At 44.2% G+C, this 24,734-nt stretch overlaps 1 pseudogene; it reads left to right on the top strand.

Moving 5' to 3' along the window:
• The first annotated feature begins 13,501 nt into the window (after positions 1-13,501).
• The window catches only part of LOC139671416 (phosphatidylinositol 4,5-bisphosphate 3-kinase catalytic subunit alpha isoform-like), a 37,519-nt pseudogene continuing 26,286 nt past the window's right edge, over positions 13,502-24,734 (top strand).

The following is a 24,734-nucleotide window of genomic DNA, read 5'->3' as shown; positions in this document are numbered from 1 at the left end:
GATGATGCTTTGCCTGATGCCCTCCAAGACACGGTTGGCCTCCCTGGCTGCCGAGGCACTGCTAACTCATGTTCAACTGGCCACCAACCAGGACCCCCAGGTCCCTTTCTGTGGCACTGCATTCCAGCATCTCATTCCCCAGTCCATATTGTACGTTGATCTTGCCACCTTCAGGCTTTGCTTTCCCATAATGTAATCCCAATGCAAGGTCATCAGAATTACATGGATCACATACAGATTACACAGATGCTTTAGCCTGGGCTTTTTCACACCCGTGAGTCTTTTTAGAAGAAAAACCTAATCTCCAGAATTTTTTCCTTTTTTCCACTGATCCTTGATTGGAGAAGATGCAGATATTGCTCATTTGGTCAACACCTCCATGTATCCACTGACAGATGCTTGGCAACGTCAGTGCTTATTTGCAGCCTCTCATCAGAGATACTGATGTCATGTTTGCAGCAGTGTTGTCTCCCATGTTATTCTAACCATTCTATTGTGGCAAGCAAACCTGTTCACAATTTCTGTCCACAAGTGTGTCTAGCCTAAGAGTGGTTCCTGAGCCTATTTATTTTTTTGCTTGTGCCTTGAACAGCTACAGGAACTGGGCTTTTATGAGCACGAACAGAAATAGATGAATTTAGTACCAGGCATCCAGCAAAAGAACATGAGAACTTCAGAAACATCCTGGAATTTAATAAGGCTGAATCTGCACAAACAAATTAGATATCCTTGGGTACATTTTTTCATACTGAATCCAGTTATTCAAAGTGCAACCAGGTCTGGATTGCTGATCACAATGAGATCTTACATGGATAGAATTCAGTTATACAGCCAATGACAGTGGCTGCTGTCACTAGTATTACTGGGGAGATCAGTCCCTCTCTCTGCTGGTTTGAAGAGTCCATGATCTTAATCTGAAGAGACTTTATTGTTTTGGTAGAGGAGTGTTTTTAAAGGAGATAAATGAATCTCTGATGTCTTCCCTATATGTTATTTGTTCTCTGTAAACAAATAGAAGATATATCATCACTCCTGCTATGGTATCCATATTTTCCATCCACTGGGTGGGAAGATTACTCTGCTATAGGTATAAAAAGAGCTCAAGTATCTCTGAGTAGCAGCAGATGAGCATTGACTATCAACAACAACCACAATAAACTTCATCCCTCCAATGTGGAACAGTGCAGACAGGACCCTAAACATTACTCAAATTATACTTCTGCATAGAAACCTGCTTAACTGTGTGTTCCTTCTCTCTGCATATCAATACGGGAAAATCCAGACTAATGATTATGTTGTTCTTGGACATTGTGGAGGATAAAACAGCAGTGAAAAAACCACAACAGCACCAGTTCTTAAAGGCCAGATTAAATGAGTTCACACACCCCAGCATGAAAAGCAAGAACAGTTCCAGGACCTGAATGTGTAGCTGTTGGCTGTTGCAGGATTGGTGCATGCAACCCCCAACCTTCCTGTGATCTAGTTGGCTACCAGGACTTCCTGAAAGCTCCTGGGTGCCCTTGTGCTGGGCACAGTCTAAATACCATTGAACAACAGCCTCTCAAATATTTACAACCCAAATAGATAATCCAGAGTCTGGGGGAGGATATGGGGGCAGCAGAAGGGAGATGATCCATTCCAGTCTCAACAGGAGGTTAATTTCAGCCATTTGGACAGCCCAGCTGATGCTCCCTTCCAGCTCCACGGCTGTTATGGACTGTTTGTTTGTCTTGGTTTGAGGCGAAAAAACCAAAACGTTTTACCCACAAGCAGGGGAGGGGCCTCCTCCACAATAATCACACCACTCTTTATCAAATTTAAGAAAAGGAATTTTAATACAAGAAGGATAACTGCTATATATATATATATGTAAACAGACTAGTACAACCCACTTCCCCAACACCACAAGAGAGGGGAAAAAAAAACAAACCAAAAGAAACAAAACAACAACAAAACCCAGCAGGTTTTTTTCTCCGGGAGAAAAGGTTATACTTAAGTGTCCTTGTCACAGCCCGGCTGGCTGCAGAGTGAGTTTCAGTCCCTCTCCAGCGAAACAGACGAGCAGTGGGCTTTCAGATGGACTCAGTCTCTTCCCCCTGTGTTCCCCGTCCAAGAAGCAGAAAGGTACGAGCAACCAGCAGCAAATCCAAGGCAGGTAGCAACAGCAGCACGGCACGAAAAGTAGTCCGAGGTGGGCAGCGGCAAGACAGCCAGGAAAAAACCCCAGCAGTAACCAGCAGAGCAGCCTGCCTCCTTCGAGCCCCCACTCCCCCGTTCCGCCGAGCCAAAACTCCCGAGAAATCCAAAAAAAAAGAAACCAAAAGAGACAAACCTGCCCCCACCCCAGCGATCAACAGTTAACTACTTCTTTTGTTAACCACTGGCCTGGGCAGTTAAGTGGCAGGGGAGAGAATTTACATAATAATCCCAAACTACAACATTGTTTCTAACCTTCTGGACTCTGTTTCTTTCTTGTCACCAAAGTATTTTAATTTGGGTTTGTTTATTTTTTGGTTTGGGGGGGGTTTGGTCCTGTTTGGTTGGTTTTGTTTAGTTTTTTTTAAGCCTGGTCGAGCTGGATGACTTACAATAGCTTGGGGAAACACAGTCTTGAGGCCAATGAGGGGTTGATTCTCCTGAAGGCTCCCAAGGCTTTTTCCTACCAGAAGGACCAAAATGACTCCCCACACTGAAAGGAAGGTCTTAATTTTCCTAGTCAGAACAGATCCTTCCAGACAGTGATGGTTAATTGGCTGTAAAGATTCAGCAGTCCCAGTGTCACTTTAAAAAAGCAACAAAAATAGCATATATGACTTTTCCAGAAAAGAAAATACAATAAAGTGCTGCATTTTGCTGTTAACATGATGATTTGAACTAAGTACAGCACCATGGGAACCGGTTGTTTAAAAGAGTTAGTTCTCATCTACAGGTCTTTCTGTGTGCCAGGATTCTTTCCACAGATAACAAAGTCCATAGTACAAGTCCTTCAACCCCTGTGAAAATGGGCTATTGATTTTTTTTTCACTTAAAATTATGGGCTTTTTCATCCCTGATACTGTTGGTTGTCTGGAGTACACCGAGTTGCACTGAAGTGAACAGACAAGAGATACAAGCTTACTGTTTGGCAGGGAACTGCCGAGGCAGGGAGTTTTCAATAGCAAAAAGAAAGGCAGAAGTGCCTAAGCAGTTATTTTAATCAATTCTTTCTAATAAGAGCAGCTCAGTGGGTGAAGTAAGCAACTCAACATTCTGTATTAATGCTTAAAATTCCCCTAAGTCAGAGGCTTGGAGTGGACTTTGTGAATTGGGGGTCAAATAAATATTATTGAGACTTATCCATACATCACCAAGGCCTTTTGAGAACCTTTTGAGCTTGTCGATATTTACAGGAATGTGTACACTAACATGGATGTGCATAGTAACAGAATATTATTTAAAACACAGGCTTAAAAACATCTGAAAAGTATTGTGGAAACAGCAGCTAACATCTCTGTGTCAATATGTACGGTTCCTGAAGGATCTTCATTTTTACAGGGGCAGATAGTGAAAGGACAAGGGTGAATAGCTTTAAATTAAAAGAGAAAAAAAAATGGATTACATATATGCTGGTTTGAGCCCAGCATAAGGTATTAGTTAGAAATTCCTTGCTGTGAGTTTGTGAGGGCCTGGATCAAATTGACCAGAGAAGCTCTGGATGCCCCATCCCTGAAAATGTTCAAGGGCAGCCTGGATGGGGCTCTGAACAACCTGGTCTAGTGGAAGATGTTCCTGTTCATGGCAGGGGGTTGGTGAGCTTTAAAGTCCCTTCCAACCCAAACCATTCTGTGATTCTTTGGTTGTGTGACTCTTCCTGACTCCCCTCAGCTGTTTCAAAAACATCAGCAGTAAACCAACTCCCTTGTGAGATAACCACACACTCGCTCTCTTTCACGCATTTGTTGGACATGCACAGAACATCAATAGTCCAACCATGTTTCAGGCTCTGTCCCAGATTTTCACCTGACTTTGAAAACAAAATATTCAGAATTTGCCTCAGGCACAAGTGGCTCTGGAAAGATTATGTGGGGGGGGGGAAAAAAGGGCTTTTGCAAGAGAAGTGAAAAAGAAAAAAAGATATTTTGTTTTTCAAAAGAAACACTATACACAATTTTGTTCTAAAACATGTGTGAGGAATAAAGGAATAGCAAAAGACAAATTGCACTGAAGACTGAAATACAATGGAAATGGAGGTAATCAGCTTATGGACTGCTTTCATACTATAAAATCCATGCATAATTTCAGAGCCACCTTCAGATCTCACTGCATTCAAACAACATCCTTATGTAAGCGCAGGCTCATCAGAGCAGACATTTTCTGTTTTCTGCCTTCCATTTGCACCCTTGCAGACATCAGTGACAAATATGATCAGAATCCTCCATTCTCATGAACACAAGAAATAATTTCAGCTGCATCTGTTGCACAAAACATGCTGAATTGCATATTAGTTACTGTCTGTAGAAAAGAAGTCTAGATCATCTCTTGCACCTATATAAAATAATTATGTTAACAGTTATGATATATACAAAAATTTTCTTTTCAAGTCCAGGACAGTTGCTTAAGTGGGTTTAACTTCCCAACCTACTTCCAGAAGGAAGGGAGATTTGCTGAGTTCCCTTTTTAAATTTTTGCTCCTGCCTAAATATTGTTGCAGCTGGAAGCTGGGAAGCTTGAAGGCAGGTGTGAAAGAAAAGCAGAGTCAAGTGCATTATTCTTTGCTAATATTCACTCTTTTATGGTAGGTAATAAACTAGAAAGAAGGGAGCCAGAAATATCAATATAGTCTCCACAGGTAAATTTTTGTTGGCTAAGATTCCATACAATATATCCCAATTCCCCAGAACAGACAGATCAAATTTAATCTCACATAGAATCTCTCACCACATCACTACTTATGTCACAAACCTCAAGCATAAAGCCCAGGGAACTGGAAAAGAAAGAATGCTAATGCTAACTGGTGCTAATTAAAGAATGATGAATGACTTTTAAGATGTCTCATTCAAAATCTTGCCCTGGTCAAAAAGGGAGCACACTTCACATAGATAGGGAGTTGGATGAAGCCATTGTTAATCCAGATTTCATAATCTAAAACAAAACTAAACTCCAAATGCTTCTATCACTGACCATTTCATCCTTATTCAGGAAGAGTAGGAGGTGGATTGTGACATGTTGCCAGTATTCTGAGATGTCTGTCACAACTAGTATAATATCTGTAGTGGGACTTCACCCGCTCCTCTGGGAGATGAGTGCTGATACTTTGCTCTTCTCAGTTTTGTGTCTGCTGGGGTTTATTTTTATACATGTTTATTTTTATACATGTTCTTAACACAATCTTTCTTCTAATTATGCATATTATGTAGTTTTTTGTGCTTCTTGTTACCTCCAAGCAACATTGGACTGAACTTCTGCAGTGACTGCTGACTGATCTTTGAAATTTGTGTTTATAGTTTGGGGTCTCTGGTATCATCCTATGTCTGCAATCTTTGACACTACATTTTATTTTGAATTTACAGACTGTTCAATCTGCACTGTAACTCTATATTATCATTATGAACTGAGGCTGATCTAAAATAGGCATAGACCAGAGTCACCTGACTGCAAAACAATTGCTATTCTTAAAAAACAAATTTAAAATCAATTCAGCCTGGGCACGCCAAGATTAGTCATTAGTCTGGACTGACTAAGCCTTGATAGTCAGGACAATGCAAAGCCTATATCGTTTAAGTTGTAACAGCAGAAATCATAGTTACTGGCCTGCAAAGTCTCCCTGCTATTCATACGTCAGTACTCCTTGCAGATGGCTCCAGAAGGAGACATTTCTTGGGACATTGCCACTTACAAGTTCCAACCATCTGATAAGCCCTGACAACTCCTACCAGTTCTGCTGTTGCACCAACGCATCCCTGGGTTAGCATGTCAGGTGACTGCTCCTTGGTTGCTCTCTTGCTACTTAGCTCTCAGTCACAGAATCAGCATGTTCCAAGGTGTCGCAGTCTTGGTCTCTTTGGGAAGGGACCAGACCAGCGACGGGGGTTCGCAGACTGCCGACTGAGTTGTCGTTCGCCGGGTTCCCAGGCCCTAGGTAAGGTTTGCCCTCGCGCGGAAGAACAAACACCCAGGAGCCAAGGACGGTCTGTGATGATCAGACTGATCGCCAGAGCTGATCGGAGCTGATCCAACTTTATTAAGGGGGAGAGGGGTTTATATAACCTGGGATAGGGAAGGTTCTGGAAAGGGGGAGGAGCTAAGGCGGAGCATGCAAATCCGCCACAGACTATAGGGTTGAAGAACAGAGGGGGTGTGAACAGGGGAGTGGACTGATGACAGGCAGGGTTGGGACCGCCCCTCGGAGGGAGCCGTCCAATGGTAGCTGTCCCTTTGCCGACAGCTCCTGCCTGCCTAGGGGAAAGTTCTGGAACAGGGGGAGACAGGGGAAACATGAATCCAAGAAAAAAGGAACAGGGGTAATAACAGGCAAAGTCCGTAGTAAAAAGGCACAGCCCAGTTCAGGAATGGTCCTCCTGGACCTTCCATACATCAAACTCTGTCCGGCGATCCCTTGCCCTCCTCCATTCCTGCATATCCATGTAGTCCCCATCTCCAACATCTCCTTTTTTGTTTTGTATTGAAGCGGGAAAGACCTTCCTGATGATCAGATTTCTGGCAAAGGCTAAAGAATAGGTGAAAGTGGAGGAAAAGCATATGAGCACTATTTGCTTTAGCCAATTGGGCATAAACGGAATTTGGACACTCTCAAATATGTCTTTCGAATAGAAATTTGAAGGGGCTCGAGCTGCCGAGAGCAGATTTCTAAGCTCAGCAATGTTGTAAAAAGCAAATTTAGTCCTCTCTTGCAGCTTGTCAAATTCTAAACAACATAGGTTCGGCCTCTCCGAGCAGCCAATCATGCGTGTGAGCATGAAATAGTCGACAGCTGCTCGGTAGTTTAGAGAGCCGGGGGTGTTTAGGGCGATTTTTGTTAATGTGTTGGTAATCGGATTGAGATATTTGTCAATGAGCCCATATGACTTTCCTGCAAAAGAACGGTTAATAAAGCGATCTAGAGGATCGAGGTCTAAGGCAGTATTAATAGTGAGAAAGGATACCAATGTGGACTTTAAATTGTCTGGGTCCAGGTCATCGTTGACGCGCCTGGGCATAGTAGGGGTGGCTGGGTCAAGGAGGACCAGCCGGCCGATGGTACACGGACTCCCTACTGGCAGTGATGGAATGCCTGTCCAGGCGCGGTCACCGCAGACCAGGAACCAGCCATTGGGAAGGTTTTTGGGTCTGATGAAAACATGGGACTTTAGAGGCTCTCTATACCACTGGTTTGGGCACCAAAATGAAACATTGCGATAAGCAAGGGAATCAGGAGTCAGGGTATTGTTAGTAATGGCGGAGGTTTTGCGAAATGAAAAACAAGCGTTAGCTCGGGGGGAACCTAAAATTTTTATCTCGACAGGTTCAGAGTCAGCCGGAGACAGGAAATAATAATCGTTGAACAACCGGCTGACCTTGGAGCTGTCAGGGAGAGCTGTCAAGTGGGATTTCAGGGGATCATCTATGTTAGTGCTGGTAAGACAAACTTTGCCAGAATTAATCACATCAGAAAGCTCGGCCCATATATTGCCCCTGAGGGCAGCTTTAGGTGGTAGGTTCGGAGGAGATGCCGGAGACGGGATGGGACGGTGTTCGGTCGGAGATACGAGGTTGAGGAGGATGATGATCACACATGGGTCCGTAATGGAGACGATGGTGGCTGCTGCGATGAGGGTGAAGGTTCTTGGAAGACTTTGACCCTTTTGGAGGGCACCCATCTCGGTCCGGTACCTGTGGAAATACAAGCATAACCCTTCCCCCAGGTTATCAGGGGAAAGGGGCCCTCTCACTTGTCCGTCTCAAGGTCCTTGTATATAATTTTTGGTTTATCATCAATCAAGTTTTGAGTCTCATTAAAGTGTCGAAGGATAGGGGTCAGATTTCCTTCTTGGCGGTTCAGGAGATTGAGGACGTATAATGCTTTGGCCAATTTTTCTTGGGGTGTCAAGGATGCGGTGCTCTTTTCTTGTTTCTTTAGCATGTTTTTTAATGTTTGATGAGCACGTTCCACTATCGCTTGCCCTGTGGGATTGTGAGGTATCCCGGTGATGTGTCTGATGCCCCACTGCTGGAAAAACGTCTGCAGGTTGGCCGAGACGTATGCAGGACCATTATCGGTCTTTATCTGTGCAGGCACTCCCATGAATGCAAAGGCTGCAGTTAGGTGCCTTTGAACGTCTTTACTTTTTTCCCCCGTGTGGGCAGACCTTATCATTAATTTGGAGAAGGTGTCAATTGATACGTGAACATATTTTAGTCTGCCGAATTGAGGTATGTGTGTGACGTCTGTCTGCCACAGCTGTAATGGCTTCAGCCCCCTAGGATTAACTCCTGAGGGCTGAAGGGGGGAAAATTTTTGGCACTCTGAGCAACTTTTGATGATCTCTTTAGCCTGATTTTGGGTAAGATGGAACTGTTTCTGCAGCGCCTTTGCACTCTGGTGGAGAAATTCATGGGAGGCGCGCGCCTGCTGCAACAGGTTAGGGACAACAGACACACCTGCCAAAATATCGGCTTGGCGATTTCCCTCCGCTATGGGACCAGGGAGAGTGGAATGAGAGCGGGTGTGGACAATAAAATAAGCGTACTCTCTTTGGCCAATTAACGTCATCAGATTCTGAAGCAGGGCGAATAATTGTCTGTTGCGTAACCTTTTTAGGTAGGAGTGCTCCGCTCTCTTAACGACCCCTACTACATAGGCCGAATCACTGACAATGTTCAGAGTCCGGTTGGAAAAGATGGTAAAGGCTCTGACCATTGCCAATAACTCTACTACTTGGGAAGAGCCTGTGGTGACGTGGCAGTCGTGGCACCATTCGCCCTTGACTTTCCATGTCACCACAGCCTTGCCCGTTCTTCCCGACCTGTCGGTGAACACAGTGACGGTGCCGGGAATAGGGGTCAAGGACCGCATGATTTTTAGATCTAGAGGGATAAATTTGGGTTTTTGCATAATTTTCTTACCCGGAAGGGCGAATTGCACTTGACCCTCAAAGTCCTGTACCGCCAATTGGAAATCTGTGGAGAGAAGAAGCATCTGGTCGTAATTTTCTGACGTTATGGGCAGGAAGATGGTACATGGGTCTTGGCCTTCCATCTCCCAGCACCGCGTCCTTGCCCTGAGAAGGACTTTACTGAGCATCTCAGAGAAGGTGACTAAGGTCTTAGAAAAACAGTGCGGGAGAAAGACCCATTCCCAAATAATTTCTTCGTCATGTCTTATATCAATTTGCCCTAGGATGGCAAAGGGCTGTTTGGGGCCCCTCAGTACAACCAGGACAGGCAGGACACCCACCAGCTTCCGTTGAGACTGCATTTTCGAGATTTTGTGTTCTACAATTTGGAGGGCTTCCTGGGCTTCTTTTGTCAGGGAACGGGGAGAGTCAAGGTTGGGATCCCCTTGCAACAGGTCAAATAAGGGGCTTAGTTCTTCAGTGGTGATACCTAATTGTGGCCGAATCCAATTAATGTTGCCTAATAATTTTTGCATATCATTTAGTGTTTGGATATCATGGTCAATTTTAATTTTTTGCGGGGTAATGGAGGAATGGGATAGTTTCCAGCCTAGGTAATGCCACGGAGAATCCCATTGGATTTTTTCTGGTGCAATTTCAAAGTGGAAGGCCTGCAGAGCTGTTGTGACCAAATTAAGGACTCGAATTACATCTTTTTTAGATTCTGCGCAAATCAAAATGTCATCCATGTAATAGTAGATGATGACTGTAGGATTTTGGAGACGAATTGGAGATAAGATTTTTGCAACATAGATTTGACACAGCGTGGGCGAGTTTTTCATGCCCTGTGGCAGAACCTTCCATGCAAATCTCTTATGGGGTTCTCCGGCATTCCTAGTTGGAACCAAAAACGCAAACTTATCCACATCCTCCAGGTGCAAGGGGATTTGGAAAAAGCAGTCTTTTATATCAATAATAACAATTGGCCAATTTTTAGGAAGCATGGATAGGGCCGGCATACCTGGTTGTACTGAGCCCATGGATTCCATCGCATCATTGATTTTTCGAAGGTCGTGTAATAATCGCCACTTGCCCGACGCTTTCTTGATGACAAAAATGGGAGAGTTCCAGGGACTGGTTGATGGGGCGATGTGGCCTAATTCTAACTGTTCTTTTACTAGTATTTCCAATTGGTGCAGCTTTTCATCCGGAAGGGGCCACTGGCCTACCCATATAGGTTTTTGTGTCAGCCAATTGAGTTTGGGTAGCAGCTGCTCAACAGTGGCCGATATTAAAAATTTGTTTTCAATGTAGCGCCCCACTGCCCCAGTATGTCTCTCCCCCATAGCGTCGTCGGCAGCAGCAAGATTAGTGGCCTACAGGAGGCCACATTATTGTCAGAGTCCGTAAAAGTCAGCACATGCCGACTCTGCATTGGTCTTAGAGTTCCTCCCACCCCAGTAACGCTCAGGATTGTCTCCTCCTTTGGCCATGTGTCAGGCCAGTTCCTGACGGCGATGATGGTGATGTCTGCCCCTGTGTCGAGTAGGCCTTCGATGTTCGTTCGTCCCAAGGGCGAGGCTACTACCACAGACAACAGGGGTTGTTCGTCCGTCAGGGTTGTGGTCCAGTTGACTGCCTTCACCGTTGGTTGATGACACTGCAGTTCTGAGGTTGGGAGAAGGACAGCCACTGGATCCGTGGAGGAGACTTCAACTGGGGGGAGAAGAACTCGGAAAGACACAGTCAACTCCTTGTCATTGAAATCATTATCTTTGTTGGACATAACAAGTTTGGATTGGGCAATAACGCCCCTTTGCGAGGCTTGCGCGGCTGGTTGCAGTAGGTATTTCTCCCCTTCCACCAACGGCTGCATAGGTGTTACCTTCACCAAACACTCCTCCCCCTTTAAGATGACGCAGGGATCACTGGGGTGTAAGGTGATGCAGTGAGCCCGCCCTAATGCAGGCTCGGCTCCGAGTGAGCCGGTTGGAGGCACGCCGGGGAGGCACTTGTCGTCACGCCCCTCCTGGCGCTCGGCGGGGAGTTTCCCTGCCCACCACCCACTTCGCGTTGCGCTGGGGGATTGGTAAAGGTGACCTGCTTCTGATACTGCGATTTGGGTGACTTTGGGGGAAGCGGGTCACCGTTGATGTCTGTCACGGACCTACACAAGGAGGTCCAGTGTTTCCCCTTCCTGCAACGCTGGCAGTTATATTTTGGTAGAGTCTTAGGTGAGGGTGGTGGTTGGTGGTCGGGGCAGTGTCTTTCGAAGTGCCCCTCCCTGCCGCAGTTGTAACAGCAGCCCCTAGCCGCGCAAGCTACAATTTCCAAGTCTCTTTTTGAATAATACACATTGCGACATGCTTCAACCATTTCTAGCAATGTGGGGTCTTTCAGAGGCCGGAGGATTCTCCGGCACTCTTCATTAGCTTTTTCCACTACTAACGATTTAAAGAGTACGTCCCGGGCTTTGGGGTCGCTGATCTGTTTAGCAATGGCCTCCTTAAGCCGGGACGCAAAGTCATAAAAAGGCTCTTTTGGGCCCTGGAAGATTAGCGCATACGATGGTGTGCTGGAACTAGATTGCGCAACTTTCTTGATAGCCTCAAACGCCAGATCCGCCGTCTTATGTAGAATAGGCAGGGGAATCATAGCTTGCCAAGCATTGGTGACATACATTCCCTCCCCATACATTTGGTCAATCGCCTTTTCTTTTGTTAGGCCCCTAGGGATAGGGACGAAGTCCCCCTCTTTAACATGTTTCTGAATCAGCGCCTTCCACTCCGCCTCAAAGGCTGAGTACTGGAGGGAAGGCAGCCAGGCGCTCGTTACCTGCCGGATGTCATTCGGCGTAAGGTCGAATGCCTGGAATAAGGACTCTAGGAGGCTGAGCGTGTATGGGGAGTCAAGGTTATGCTCGGCAATGGCCTTCTTGATGTCCTTTAGTACCGGGTAGGAGATAGGTCTCCACTGTGGCGGCCTACCTCCCTCCACGTGTACCGGGAAGGCCTTTAGCATATCTAAGTCCCCTGCCTGGGCCGCTTGTTCATGCACGGCTTTCCACGCCTTCTCCTGTGCCTTGACTATGTGGTGAACCACCTCCACTTGGGCGGTGGTGGAGGCTGGGAGAGCGTGGACCGTGTCTGCGGCCATGACGTCAAAGGTATTCGGCCTGGGCGTTGAGGCGTGTGTCAAGTCCGTGTGGTCACAGTCCGGGGAATGTCTTGCGGGACTAGTGAGGGGAGAGATGTGCGACTCCCCTTCACTGTCCATTTCAACACAACCCTCAGCCCTCGGTGTTACTGGGGCCAGTGGGTGTGCGCACTTTGGAGGCAGTGGTGTTATCTGGGTGACGCGGCGGCACTCCTGCGATGTTCTGATGGACAGCTGTCTATGCACCACGGATTGCCGCAAGGCCTGTGGCCTGGCCAGGGCCTCAGGCCTACACGGCTTCTCCGGTGCCAGAGCGCTGGGCAGACTGGGCAGGGCACGGTGGCATGGAGGCCTCGGTGTTAGCGGTGGGTAGGCCTCCATCGAGTGGGCCTCGGGCCTAGCTGCATGGACGCGGCCATGTTGTCCCAGGTGGGCGGGGCTAGAGGCCTGGGTGGAGGCGTGGCCACTAGGTGAAGGCGGGGCCATGACGCCATGAGGGGCGTAGCTTTTGGGTGGTGCCTCTGGGGGCGTGTACTCGGGTGGTCCCTCCCAACGCTCCCCGTCAACGGCTCCTCCCACAGCTCCTCCCTCATTGTCCCAGGCCACGAGGTGTTTCGCGCCGCCGCCATATTCGCCGCGTGTCATGCAGTGGCCCCCCTCTGCCATTTTGTCCTTCTTCTCGACCTTGGGGCTGGTACGGGAGGACGAAGACCGCGAGGCGCCATCTTGTGCCCTTGCCAAGTTAACGGTCGGGTGGCTGAGCCCAGTCTTTTGGTGGTCCTGGAGCAGCATATAGACTAGCCTCCAGGCGATAAGCACCTTAGCCGCTGTCTTGTCACCTTTTTTCTCAGCTCTCCAAAGTGTAGCTCCCAAATTATCCCAGTGTTCCAGATTTAATTCCTCTGGGATTTGCAATTGATGGCTATTTATCCAAGTAGCCAAGGCCTTCAGGGAGGCTTTGTCATATTTGTGGCCTTGGTACTCGATGACTGCTCTTATTTTTTTGTAAATAGGGCAGTCGGATTTCCCAAGAGCAGCTCCCATGTTGTTAGTTCCGAGTCTTCTGGGGAATTTGGAGATGGGAGTAGGAAGGGTAGGGGCTACCCCGACAGCTCACCTCTCTCGCTGGTCGCCTGCTCCAACAATGAGGTGGGGCCGATGCCCAGTCTCTGCCTGGGGAGACTGCCGGACCGCAGTGTCTCAGACACTCCTGCGGCTATCACCGAATCGGGACAGCAGCGAGCCTATCTAGAATGACAGACTCAGCCGACAGTCCTGGGTTTCGGCACCATCTGTCGCAGTCTTGGTCTCTTTGGGAAGGGACCAGACCAGTGACGGGGGTTCGCAGACTGCCGACTGAGTTGTCGTTCGCTGGGTTCCCAGGCCCTAGGTAAGGTTTGCCCTCGCGCGGAAGAACAAACACCCAGGAGCCAAGGACGGTCTGTGATGATCAGACTGATCGCCAGAGCTGATCGGAGCTGATCCAACTTTATTAAGGGGGAGAGGGGTTTATATAACCTGGGATAGGGAAGGTTCTGGAAAGGGGGAGGAGCTAAGGCGGAGCATGCAAATCCGCCACAGACTATAGGGTTGAAGAACTGAGGGGGTGTGAACAGGGGAGTGGACTGATGACAGGCAGGGTTGGGACCGCCCCTCGGAGGGAGCCGTCCAATGGTAGCTGTCCCTTTGCCGACAGCTCCTGCCTGCCTAAGGGAAAGTTCTGGAACAGGGGGAGACAGGGGAAACATGAATCCAAGAAAAAAGGAACAGGGGTAATAACAGGCAAAGTCTGTAGTAAAAAGGCACAGTCCAGTTCAGGAATGGTCCTCCTGGACCTTCCATACATCAAACTCTGTCCGGCGATCCCTTGCCCTCCTCCATTCCTGCATATCCATGGAGTCCCCATCTCCAACACCAAGGGTCTGTCTGTAGTCTGGAATCACTGTTAAAGACCATCTCTAGGACCATGAGGTTGGTTTGCCAGTTTTATGCTACACCCCCATGCTTTCTAGTACCTTTAGCACTGATCTCAGATTCCTGTGTAACAACCGGCTTTGCATTGCAGTGCAAAACAAATCTGTGGTTCTTCCTGCATTACTGTGTGTGACTACATCATAGCATCCTGGAAACATACAACGGTTTGACTTGGAAGTGATCTTCAAGATCATCCTATTCCAACTGCCCTGACATGGGGAACAACTTCCACTAGACCAGGTTGCTCAAAGCCCCATTTAACTTGGCCTTGAACACTTCCATGAGCAGGGCATTCACAGCTTCTCTGGGCAACCTGTTCCAGTGCCTCATTACCCTCACAGGAAAGATTTCCTTATTTTTTATTTAAACCTAGCTTCTTTCAGTTTAAAGCCATTCCCACACATCCTGTCACTACATGCCCTTGTAAATTACACCTTTCCTTGTATTGCAAACTTAATAAAAGAACGCTTAACCCCATAATCTTCTTAACTAACTCTTCCTTCTCTTTGTTTCTGTCTCACTACAGTACTCCAGTCTTTGTGTGGGTGTAGACTGCCATGAAGCAGACACTGACTTTTAAGCAGTTTCTTTCAATTCTATTCAAAAATTTGGAAGTGTTACACAGAACAGTTCCCAAAGTCTTTGACCAGGAAGCTTCTCACTGAACTGAAAGTTTAATTAAACATCACATACTTTGGCTCACTCACTGCATCAGAATTAAAGCTATCGAAATAACCCCTTTGGTTTCCTGAACCTATTAAGTTCTTGTTATTTGTCTTGTGTTCATATCAAAGTCAAATAAAAAAAAATCCTTAACTGAGACTTCCCATGCCACAGACAAAACTAGGCAAACTAATAAATAAATCAACCCAAACTTGTTATTTGGAAGCTTCCCTGGGCTCCTGTGACGAAAGTACCTACAATTACAAAATAACTGATGTTGGACAAGACCTCTAGATATCATCTCATCCAACCTTCCTGCTCCAGGCTGGGTCAAGTAGAGTCAGTTGCTCAGGGCTGTGTCCCTGACTCAGTGCAGCTTGGAGTTCTGGATCACTGTTCAGGCTGGTTAACATAATCATTTGAGCAGTTTGGCCACAGAAATCTTTCCATGCAACAGTTTTTTGCATACTTTCCAGAGGTGGCAGTGCTAATATTTAGTTTTGTAATAGGTTCCTCTGTGGATAACTGCAGAATGTAGAAGAAGTCAACAGCCTTAAGAGTCCCTGGATGCCTTTACTTATCCTTTGGTGTGGCGTATGACTTTTCCCCTCTGCATCAGGACTGACTGAGACTGCCACACCAAGAGCTCTCTGACATAGGGTCACTCTGCTCTCCCTCTGCTGTGCTGTGACTTCTTCCTATCTAATATTGCAGTTTGGTAACGTAGCTCTGGATAATTTCCTCTTTACCTTAAAAGAATGCTGTCATTTGCAGTCATAGCGTCTGGAGTACTCTGATGGCTGGTACAGTTTTTATGATATACTCAGGAGATAGGCTGATGTCCCTGGGCTTTCATACTGCTACAGTGCTACTTTAACTGGTGTAATGATGTCTCATTTTAGATATGACAGTTTCTTCTTCAGTGGACTCACTGGACCACATCACATTCTGTGTTTTGAGAAAGCAAAAGGCTGTAAAAATTTGGTTTTCTGTTTACTATGTTAGTGCATTGTCTTTTGAAACTATTACCTGGTGCTGATGATGTTTAATGCTAGTATTAAAATGCTACGTAACTAGAGGAAGAAGAGCATCTATGTTCTTATTAACTAAACTAGCTAACAAGCAAAAACAGATGCTCACTTGTTCCAGCTTTCCACTCTTTCCTGCAATTTTCCAAGTCAAGTGCTGTTTGGTGGCCTCCAGGGCACACTGGACTGAAGCTGAATCCTCATCCTTTGCATTTGAATGCTTTATGAATGTTCACACTGAAAGGACACAAAGGCACACGTCCTCTTTTAAATTTCCCACACATACCGAAAGACTCTAGAACTATATGTATGTACACAAAAAACACCTCCTTCCAAAGTCATTATTTCTGAGTTTGCAAGCAACAGATAAATCCCTGGGAGTGGGTCCTTGAAGATTTATAACATGTCTCATATTTGACCTCCAGATAATTCACTATTTTTAGTACTATCTTAAACATGTCTCCTGTGATGGCAGTTATCTACTGGAGCACATTCCCTTATATTATGTGGAGGGTCGGACTAGTCAGACATCTAAAAGATACATCTGATCTTTGGTCAGATCTCAAAGTGTAGCTTCTCATCACCAGGGACAAGCAAATTTCTCCATGTTCTACAAGTGAAAAATGCATTTTTTTCTTAGTCACTATACTTTGGTCCTCACAATCAGACATCCACTTTCTTCATCAAGAATATTTTACTCCACTAGAATGCTTGGATTAACATGAGTACAGTTTCTCTGTGCCCATGTCAAAAGACATTAGAAATCCATATTACAGCTATTCTCTCCCAAACAGTCTCAGCATCTCAAAAAGTACTGCTTTATGCTTCTAGAGCTTTATCTTGATGTGATTGTGTTTCTCACCTCTTTTCTTCTTTGTCTGACTGTAACTTAAAGTGGGGTTTGCCTATCTTTTCTCCCTCAATTTATGTTCTTGGCCAGCCCACTTCTGTGTTTCTGTGTCCTCTGTTTCCTTCAGTCTGAGCCTCTGCATTTATTCCTCATTACCTGTTGTTTTTCACATTGTTTAGACAAAAAGTACAGGTCTGATCCCTGACCAACTTGAGTCTGTTATCAAGACAACAGTAGACCAACAATTGATCCAGCTGCAGTTGAATAACTAGAGCTCTTGGCATCTCCATTATTTTTTCCCTCCAGCCCCTGCCCTCTGCTCTTCTAATTCCAGTCAAATCTCTCCTGTCTCGGAGATGTATAAAACTCCCTTCACAAACTTCTATACTTTCTGTACAAAGAAATACACTCTATCCATCTTTGAAATTGAAATTAGTGATGAAAATCACTGTCCATTCCCATTGGACTAATACAGGATTGATTGTTCCACACAGAATGTTATACACACTGACCATAAAGGACACAAATGACAGCTGGTTTACCACTTTTCCTGGGAGACTGTGAGACATCCTGATCAATGTTTTTCTAAGGAGCTTGTGCTGATAATCAAATTCATTCCATTTTAAATTCAACCTGTTACCCTGAGTTACTTTCCATTGTACAGTCCTTACTTAATTAATCATTATTATTGTGGCTGTTTACATTAGTGAAGTAAGGAGTGAAAATTTTTGGCTTCAGTAGAATGTTTGCTGGTTTATGTGTGTTTAATAAAAGCCTCCCTTGCACTGCAGAGTTTATAGTCTTTGTATGTCTTAAGTTAAGAGTCTGATGCACTGAGGACTCACAGCATAAAGATAAAAAATTCATATAATGAATCAGGCATAAAAATAGGCAAAATGTCTTTCTGAAATGTGTTGTGCATTACTTGATAATGAAAATATTTAAAATAAATATTTGTGATAAAATTTAATTTTATTATTTCCCAGGGCCATAACTGCTGTCTTTTTGTGTTTATACCTAGACAGTCTCTGCCTCAAGAAGTCCACAGTGTAAGTAAAGGTATTATCAGAGATACAGATATATATCCCAGCTTCAGACACAACTTTCCTTGGTGTTACCCTTCCATCTTTCTGAAACCAATGAATCAATCTTCAAATAACTTAATAAGATATTAAATCTTGTCTCTAATAGGGTGATCCACGTTGAAACAAAACACAGCTGTGAATTTTTGGAACTAGATGATCTTTTAGGTCCTTTCCAAGCCAAACCATTTTGTGATTCTATGATTTCGAGTTATAGTGATATGACAGAAAGAGGGCGATACCAGGTCACTGTTTCTGTCTGTCTTTTTTAAATAAAGAGTGTCCACATGTGCAAACCCACCCTACACACCTGTAATTTTATGAGTCTAAGTTCTCAGTTGAGCTGTCCTTGGATTTCTCTGTCATGGTAAGCAGAAAAAGGGCTCAACCCCTGCTCCCGCCCTCCTCCCAAAACAATGGTGGCATTGATTTTCTGAGTGTCCTTCTGCAGCCCAAAATCTTCCTCAGAGCATGCAAGTTCTCACTGTCTTCTTGCATAGGTCCATCAAAAAAACAGACCTCACAAAATTGCCTTTTAGCTGCCTATGGTTGCATAGATCTGCAGTGACAAAAGCAACTGCTTTCAGCACAAAACATTATTTACTTGTTCCTTTAAGGTACAAAGCTTTCAGAACAGTCTGACAACCACACTCAGGCTAAATGCATGGGTATTAAGTTCGTCTTCATAAATTTGCATACTTTCATCCTGTAGACTTAGAAATCTCACTCTGTCACCACATTTTTGTCTCCCTGCCTTTCTGTGAGACAGGCAAACTGTCAGCCTTTCACTAACTCACATTAGCCTCACTTACCCAAACTCCTCCCTTCCTTTCAAGCACTGTTAAAATTTTAGCCCCCCTTTGATTTTTATGTCAGTTTTAGCTTCAGAAGAGTACCACTTTCTAGCTGAATGGACCCATCTAGACTGGGGACAATTTCTGCCTGTAATTCATGACGAGCTGTTGCTATGTAATTCCTAAGCTATGTACCTGAGCTGCTTAATCTATGTGATGGCTTTATCTTTCTTGCTTGCTACAATGCCTTTTTGCTTCAGCCAGGCTGGAGAAAAGGTAAAAACAAAAACAAACAACTACAGTCACATTATCAACCTAATTGAAATTAAAGGTGCATAGAAAAAAGAGCAGGTCAGCACAAGCCAAATAATATTTGGGTGAATTATGAGCCTGTAAATCAATGAGGACTGATGAAATATGCTGCAGGGTACATCAGTAACTACCAAAAGCAGTGACTGCATGATAAGAAATTATCTTTAAGACCTTGGGAAGTGAAAGTGGCAGAAGAGGAAAAAAAGGTAAAACAATGTTGTCTTGAAAAGAAAGGTGAATTCCGGATGAGTCAGCCTAATTTTGATGCTTGGAAAGAAAATGGACTAAATAATAAGATAATTGATACATAAAGGAAAATGATAAGAAACATCCAACACTGATTTGTCAAAACCAGATTACTTCTACCCAGTCAAAGTAGAACAACATATCTAATTAGTAACAGGAAGAACAAATCATTGTCATTTCCCAAAACCATGCTCTACCATCACTGGGAGAGTTGTAACTTCTTCATTTTAGAGATGTGGCTACATGACTTTCAGCAACCTCCTCTGAGAAGACTGTACATTTTTTATTTAGTTTAAATTTTAATGATTTCTTTTTTTCTTTTGCTTTTAAAATTTGTAGCCTAATTTGCCAGTTTATTACAGTTCTGAGTTGACGTTATGATGATTAAAGTACCAGTGCTGCTTTCTTGAGATCTACCTGTTTACCCAGTCAGTGGTGCCAAGGGAATGATATAACCTCAGCACTACGAACAACCCTATGAAACAGACGCATTTCTTGGAAGGAGAACATTTCTTTGTTCACACACAAAAAAGCATACACATATTCCTGGACAGAAAAACATCTAAACCATACTTATCCCCCATGTATGGACAACAGAGCTGAGCCCTAAGTGCCCTGTGGAGAACCAATATAGTGACAGATGTCACTGTATTGCAAATGGGGAAACTACTCATTGCCCACGGAGTTGAGCACATTTGTACCACTTAAGTGATGCCCTTGTAATCTCTAACCCACAGATTGCAGTTGCCAAGTGGGGTATTTTGAACAGAGGCAGACTTCAGGGGGAGCATGTGCTGTGTCTTCACCAGCTAAATTAAATGTAAACTTAAAGACCTAACTTGCATACTGGTGGAAACACCTCCACAGCCCTCCACAGCTCCTTAGTCAACACAGTCTGTCACTCCTGGCAGGAGATTCAGCTCAATCTATAGCAGATACCAGGACTCAGCTCAGTTGTACACAGTAAGGTGATTAATATGGCTGAGATTGCTTAGCAGGCTTCCAGAATGGGCTGGGAAACATGATACAGAACCTAAAGAAAACCCAAGCCTGCTGAGAGTGGTGTGAGGTGACATTCCCTGGGCAGCTCCAACAGTGCTAGATGGCTTTCCTGAGGCACTCAAACCTTCCTGCACCTCTGGAGTGGCTAAATTAAGACACCTGGCTGACAGGTGGTCAAAAAAAGGTAGGACTTCATGTGAGCTGAATTCCATCTTTATTCACAGTTTCAACTTTGAAGTGAAATAAGACACTTGCTGTTAATGCAAGCCTGAAGAGTCCCTGCAGGGAACGTCTGGGAAGAAGCCAGACCATCATACACAGAAACAGATTTTACAGTGACTGTGTTCTGTAGTCAAACCCTGTGCCACTGCTGCAAACAGGGTACACAGAACTCAGGGACTACTTATACACTATCACTTACTCAAGGACCCTGGGGGAATTATTCACTGAACATGAAAGGGTGGAGACTCCAGCAAGAGCTCTACATCTGGTGCTCAGCATTGCTGTGTAGTAAAGACGTGGACAACAGGAATAATTCAGGTGCTGAAAAATATGGCTGATGAAGAAAGAATGAAATAATTTGTTCTGAGGGTCCATGGTTGTATGTTAATCACATTCAGGTGTCTAAAAGGTTGATATCAAGAGAATTCTGATTCATTGCTTTCCGTGTCCACAGAGGGAAAGAAAACCTGAATTTCCAGCACAGAGAAATCCTAGCTAAGAGGGAAGGGAAAAGAGACAACAAACCTTCTAACAGGAAGGCCAGAGGAGCCCTTATACATGTTGCCTGAGAAGACAGTGGATTACAAACTATGAAGCAATTGAAACATAAATTTCTGCTAGTGGTGGCCAAAAATTATTTAATTTTTCTGCAGTGTGGAAAGGTGACCTTGTCTCATCCATCCATTCCAGTTCTACTTATTTTATAATTGTATTTCAGTACTAGTCTCAAATCATTCAATTTTGTTGAGGTAAACAGATGGGAACACAGAACTGTGCTTCACCCAAAATAAGAAAATCATGTTTCTAGTTAAATGATGTTTCATACATTCACTATAATCCTTACTACTATTTAATGAACTCCTGATAGTAATGATGAGACCACTATTTCTAAAGAGCCTCCCTATAAATCCTCACAGTGAAGTCATCTTTTGGCCCAACTCTTCTTTACAACACAGACAGCAGAATTGACATGGTGAGACATCAGAGAGATACACGGACAGATGAAGGAAGAAGGTGAATTAACAGAAAGTGAAACTAGATAAAAAAGAGAGAGGGAATTGGTGGAAGGAGAAGTGATATAAAAATACAGAGTAAGCAATGCCACGCAAAAGATGATAACAAAAAGAAACACTCTGTGGTGACAGAAAGCATTGAGAAAGTAAAGAAAGCCATAGATAGATAGATAGATAGATAGATAGATAGATAGATAGATAGATAGATATAAAGCAGACCAGTGATGTTGCATTAGCACAGTCCAATGTATTTCCCTTGACAGCGAGGGAAATGAGAAGCTGAACACTTTTTTTTCCATTCAAGTAGACTGAGGGGAAACAGGTATAATATACCTGACCATCCACACTTTTATTGACCAAGAGAAAGTCTGAAGACGAAATGTTATTGCTGCCTCAAACAAGAGATAGGAAAGTGGGAGAGAGCATAGCAGGATTAACCATCACATGAAGAAAGAAAGACAGAGGGGTGCCAAGGAGGCAGTGCAGGTGCCTGAGCTTGCTTCAAGGCCCATGTGGGTCCCACTGAAGCACAGGGTAGCCTGACTGCGCAAAATGCTCAGCACAAGTTTGACACTGAGCTCACACAGTCGTGGCAAGAGAGGACATTTTTAACTCCTGTAACTGGTGAGAAGAGAGACTCATGTCTGTCAGGCAGAAATGATTCATCTCAACTCAGTGGCTTGTATTTCAGTAAACACTGCTCTTCTCCAGGGCTAGCATGCTTGCAGGATGCACCATTCCCACATGCTTTCCAGAAACACATAAATTCTTCCAGTGAAATATGCCACCTGAAAAGACAGCCTATACTGCTGCCTGGTGTGGAGCAGCAGCAGCAGCCAAAAGGCAGATTGAAATGGTGACTGGCAGAGAACGGTCTTCTTGGACAGATAGCTGCACAACAGGCATGGAGTTGTTACATTCTGCATATTCAGAAGTCATCTACAGTATAGGTTTGCAAGTCCCTCACACAGGCTAAATTAAAAAAAAAAAAGAAAAAAGAAAAAAGAAAAAGAAGAAAAAGGAAACTGAAAAAGAAACACAGTGAGAAAAAATCTCCAACTTGGCATTCAGAGATGGAGCAGTAAGTAGACCGATAGATGGTCATGGTGACCCTCCTCTATAAAACCCTCCTGAGAGCAGAATTATCAGTACATGAAAAATTCAGTGTCTCTATTAGGAAATATGCAGGAACACAATTTTTTCATTCTTAAACATTATCCTGTCGTGTGTGTATACCGATCTCCCACACATGGCAGTATTTCTGTATCAGGCATATGGATAGCACCAGATCATTCTCAATGATTCAGTATTTACGTGCAAAATGTCATGAACATCTGTGAGTGTTTTACACCTGGAATGCTATATTTGGCAGCACCAAGTGACTCAATTTTGCCAGCCATGTTAACAACAGTGAGAAACATAAATGGCAATTTTAATCACATTTCATAGATATTTTACAGGCAGAATTTTCATTTTGGCAAATAAAGACATCTGGAGTCTAAATATTTTACCTTTTCTGCTCCCACTCCTTTAACATGGCAGGGAAGGGATTCTGTACATTGCTGTTCCCATATGCATTTTCTATGTTATTCATGGAGACATCAGGAAACTCCAGTCAGAAACAACCAGCACGGTACAGTAGTCACAGGATCTGCTGAAGGCAGGTGATGTTGCAGAGGCATATTTTAACGTGACATTAAGCTGTGCACGGGACAGAGAAGACCCACCAACTGCACATGTTCACTTTTTCCTTCCACAGTCTGCATAGTCTGGATGCCAGGCTTTGGGACATTACATTCCTGCTCCTCCAACCATGCCCACACAGCACAGGCAGGAGGGTTTCAGGCAGATGACACCTTGGGTCAAGCCCTACACAATATGAGTACTTGTGTTTTTCCTGCTGTGACAGGTGAGCTGGATCCAAAAACCTGTCCAATGACAAGGCACAATAAGAACAAGTAAAAAAAAAAAAAAGGCTTTTATTTTTTTTAAACCATTGCCTTTCTAAAAGAAGAGTTCATAATTTTGCTCTCCTTCATCGCTAAATATACTGAGTACTACAAAAAAAAAATCATCCCATGTGCTGGAGACTATCCATAAGGGACATTACTTTAAATGCTTTCTCTATTGTTGTAGCAAAGAAGTCATTAAATCCCATTGCAGAGTAGGGAGGGACACCACCTACTCTCCTGAATTTATGATCTGGGAGCTAATGTTCTTTCTAATACAAATGGTTAGTAACTAATGAAAGAAAAGAGAATACAGATAAGCTTGGCTATACATTGAGAAGTACATCAATATGCGTTTTCCCATAATGCTCAAAGATATTTCCCATAAGAAGGTAGGAATCAGGCTGTGAGATATGAATGCATGAAGCAGATACTACTTCTCCATTTACCCTGAATATTCACCATCACAAAGTATCCCTGGACACTCCAGAAACCATAACTCACACTTTAAAATCTGAACCTAGAATAAATATTTCATCTTTCTCCTAAAGCTCCTTCTTTATCTTGAGTGAAGATGTGCTTTAAGAGCTGAGATATCAGATTTCATGTGGGAAAACATCTCTTTTGAGATGTGGATGTCTTAGTGCATTTGCTTTATAACCATGGATGTGGGGACAAGTAGGTCTGCTTATACAGGGAACTCCTTTGCAGCCAGTTATGAGATAGGATATGTAATGGACAGAACTCAGGTTGAGCTTGGATAAGTTAAAGTCTTCCATTTGTTAATCTTATCTCTGATTTAACTTTCCCCCAAGCAAAAACAGCTCAATGAAACCAGTAATATGTGAAGTAGAAGTTCTGTCTGTACAATCTAATTCTCCATGTCCAGCTTTAGAGTGGTTGTCCAAATAGTTTCCCAGGCTTGAAGGCCATCCATTGCCACAAGAACTGAATCCAAAGGTTCTTGATTAACTTCCATCTGGAAATTTTCCCCCATACACACAATCACTACCAGAGGATAATGCAAAGGCTCCCTCTCCAGGCTAAGTGTGAGGTGGAGGTCTGTATATGTCAGACTTTTTAGCTGAAAGCCCAACAATGATCTCCTTTGGAAAAACAAATCCTCTTCATTTGAATCTAATAAATAGGATGCTGAGTAGAAATAAACCCTCTTATATATGCAATGCTAAACTGAGCAAGGCTTTGGTACAGACTTGAACACTACCTCTGCTGATCTGTTGCCATGTTGTTCATCACAATTTTGTCAGCACTTTCCCAGTCAAAGCCTACGCTGACTTTGGAGATAACATAAGCAAAGGATACTTCCAACAAACAGTATGGACATGGCCAC

The sequence above is a fragment of the Pithys albifrons genome, chromosome 4 (assembly GCF_047495875.1).
Source record: "Pithys albifrons albifrons isolate INPA30051 chromosome 4, PitAlb_v1, whole genome shotgun sequence".
Classification (NCBI taxonomy): Eukaryota; Metazoa; Chordata; class Aves; order Passeriformes; family Thamnophilidae; genus Pithys; species Pithys albifrons.
The sequence above is the reverse complement of the archived record's forward strand: the minus strand, read 5'-3'. Positions and strand labels throughout refer to the sequence as shown.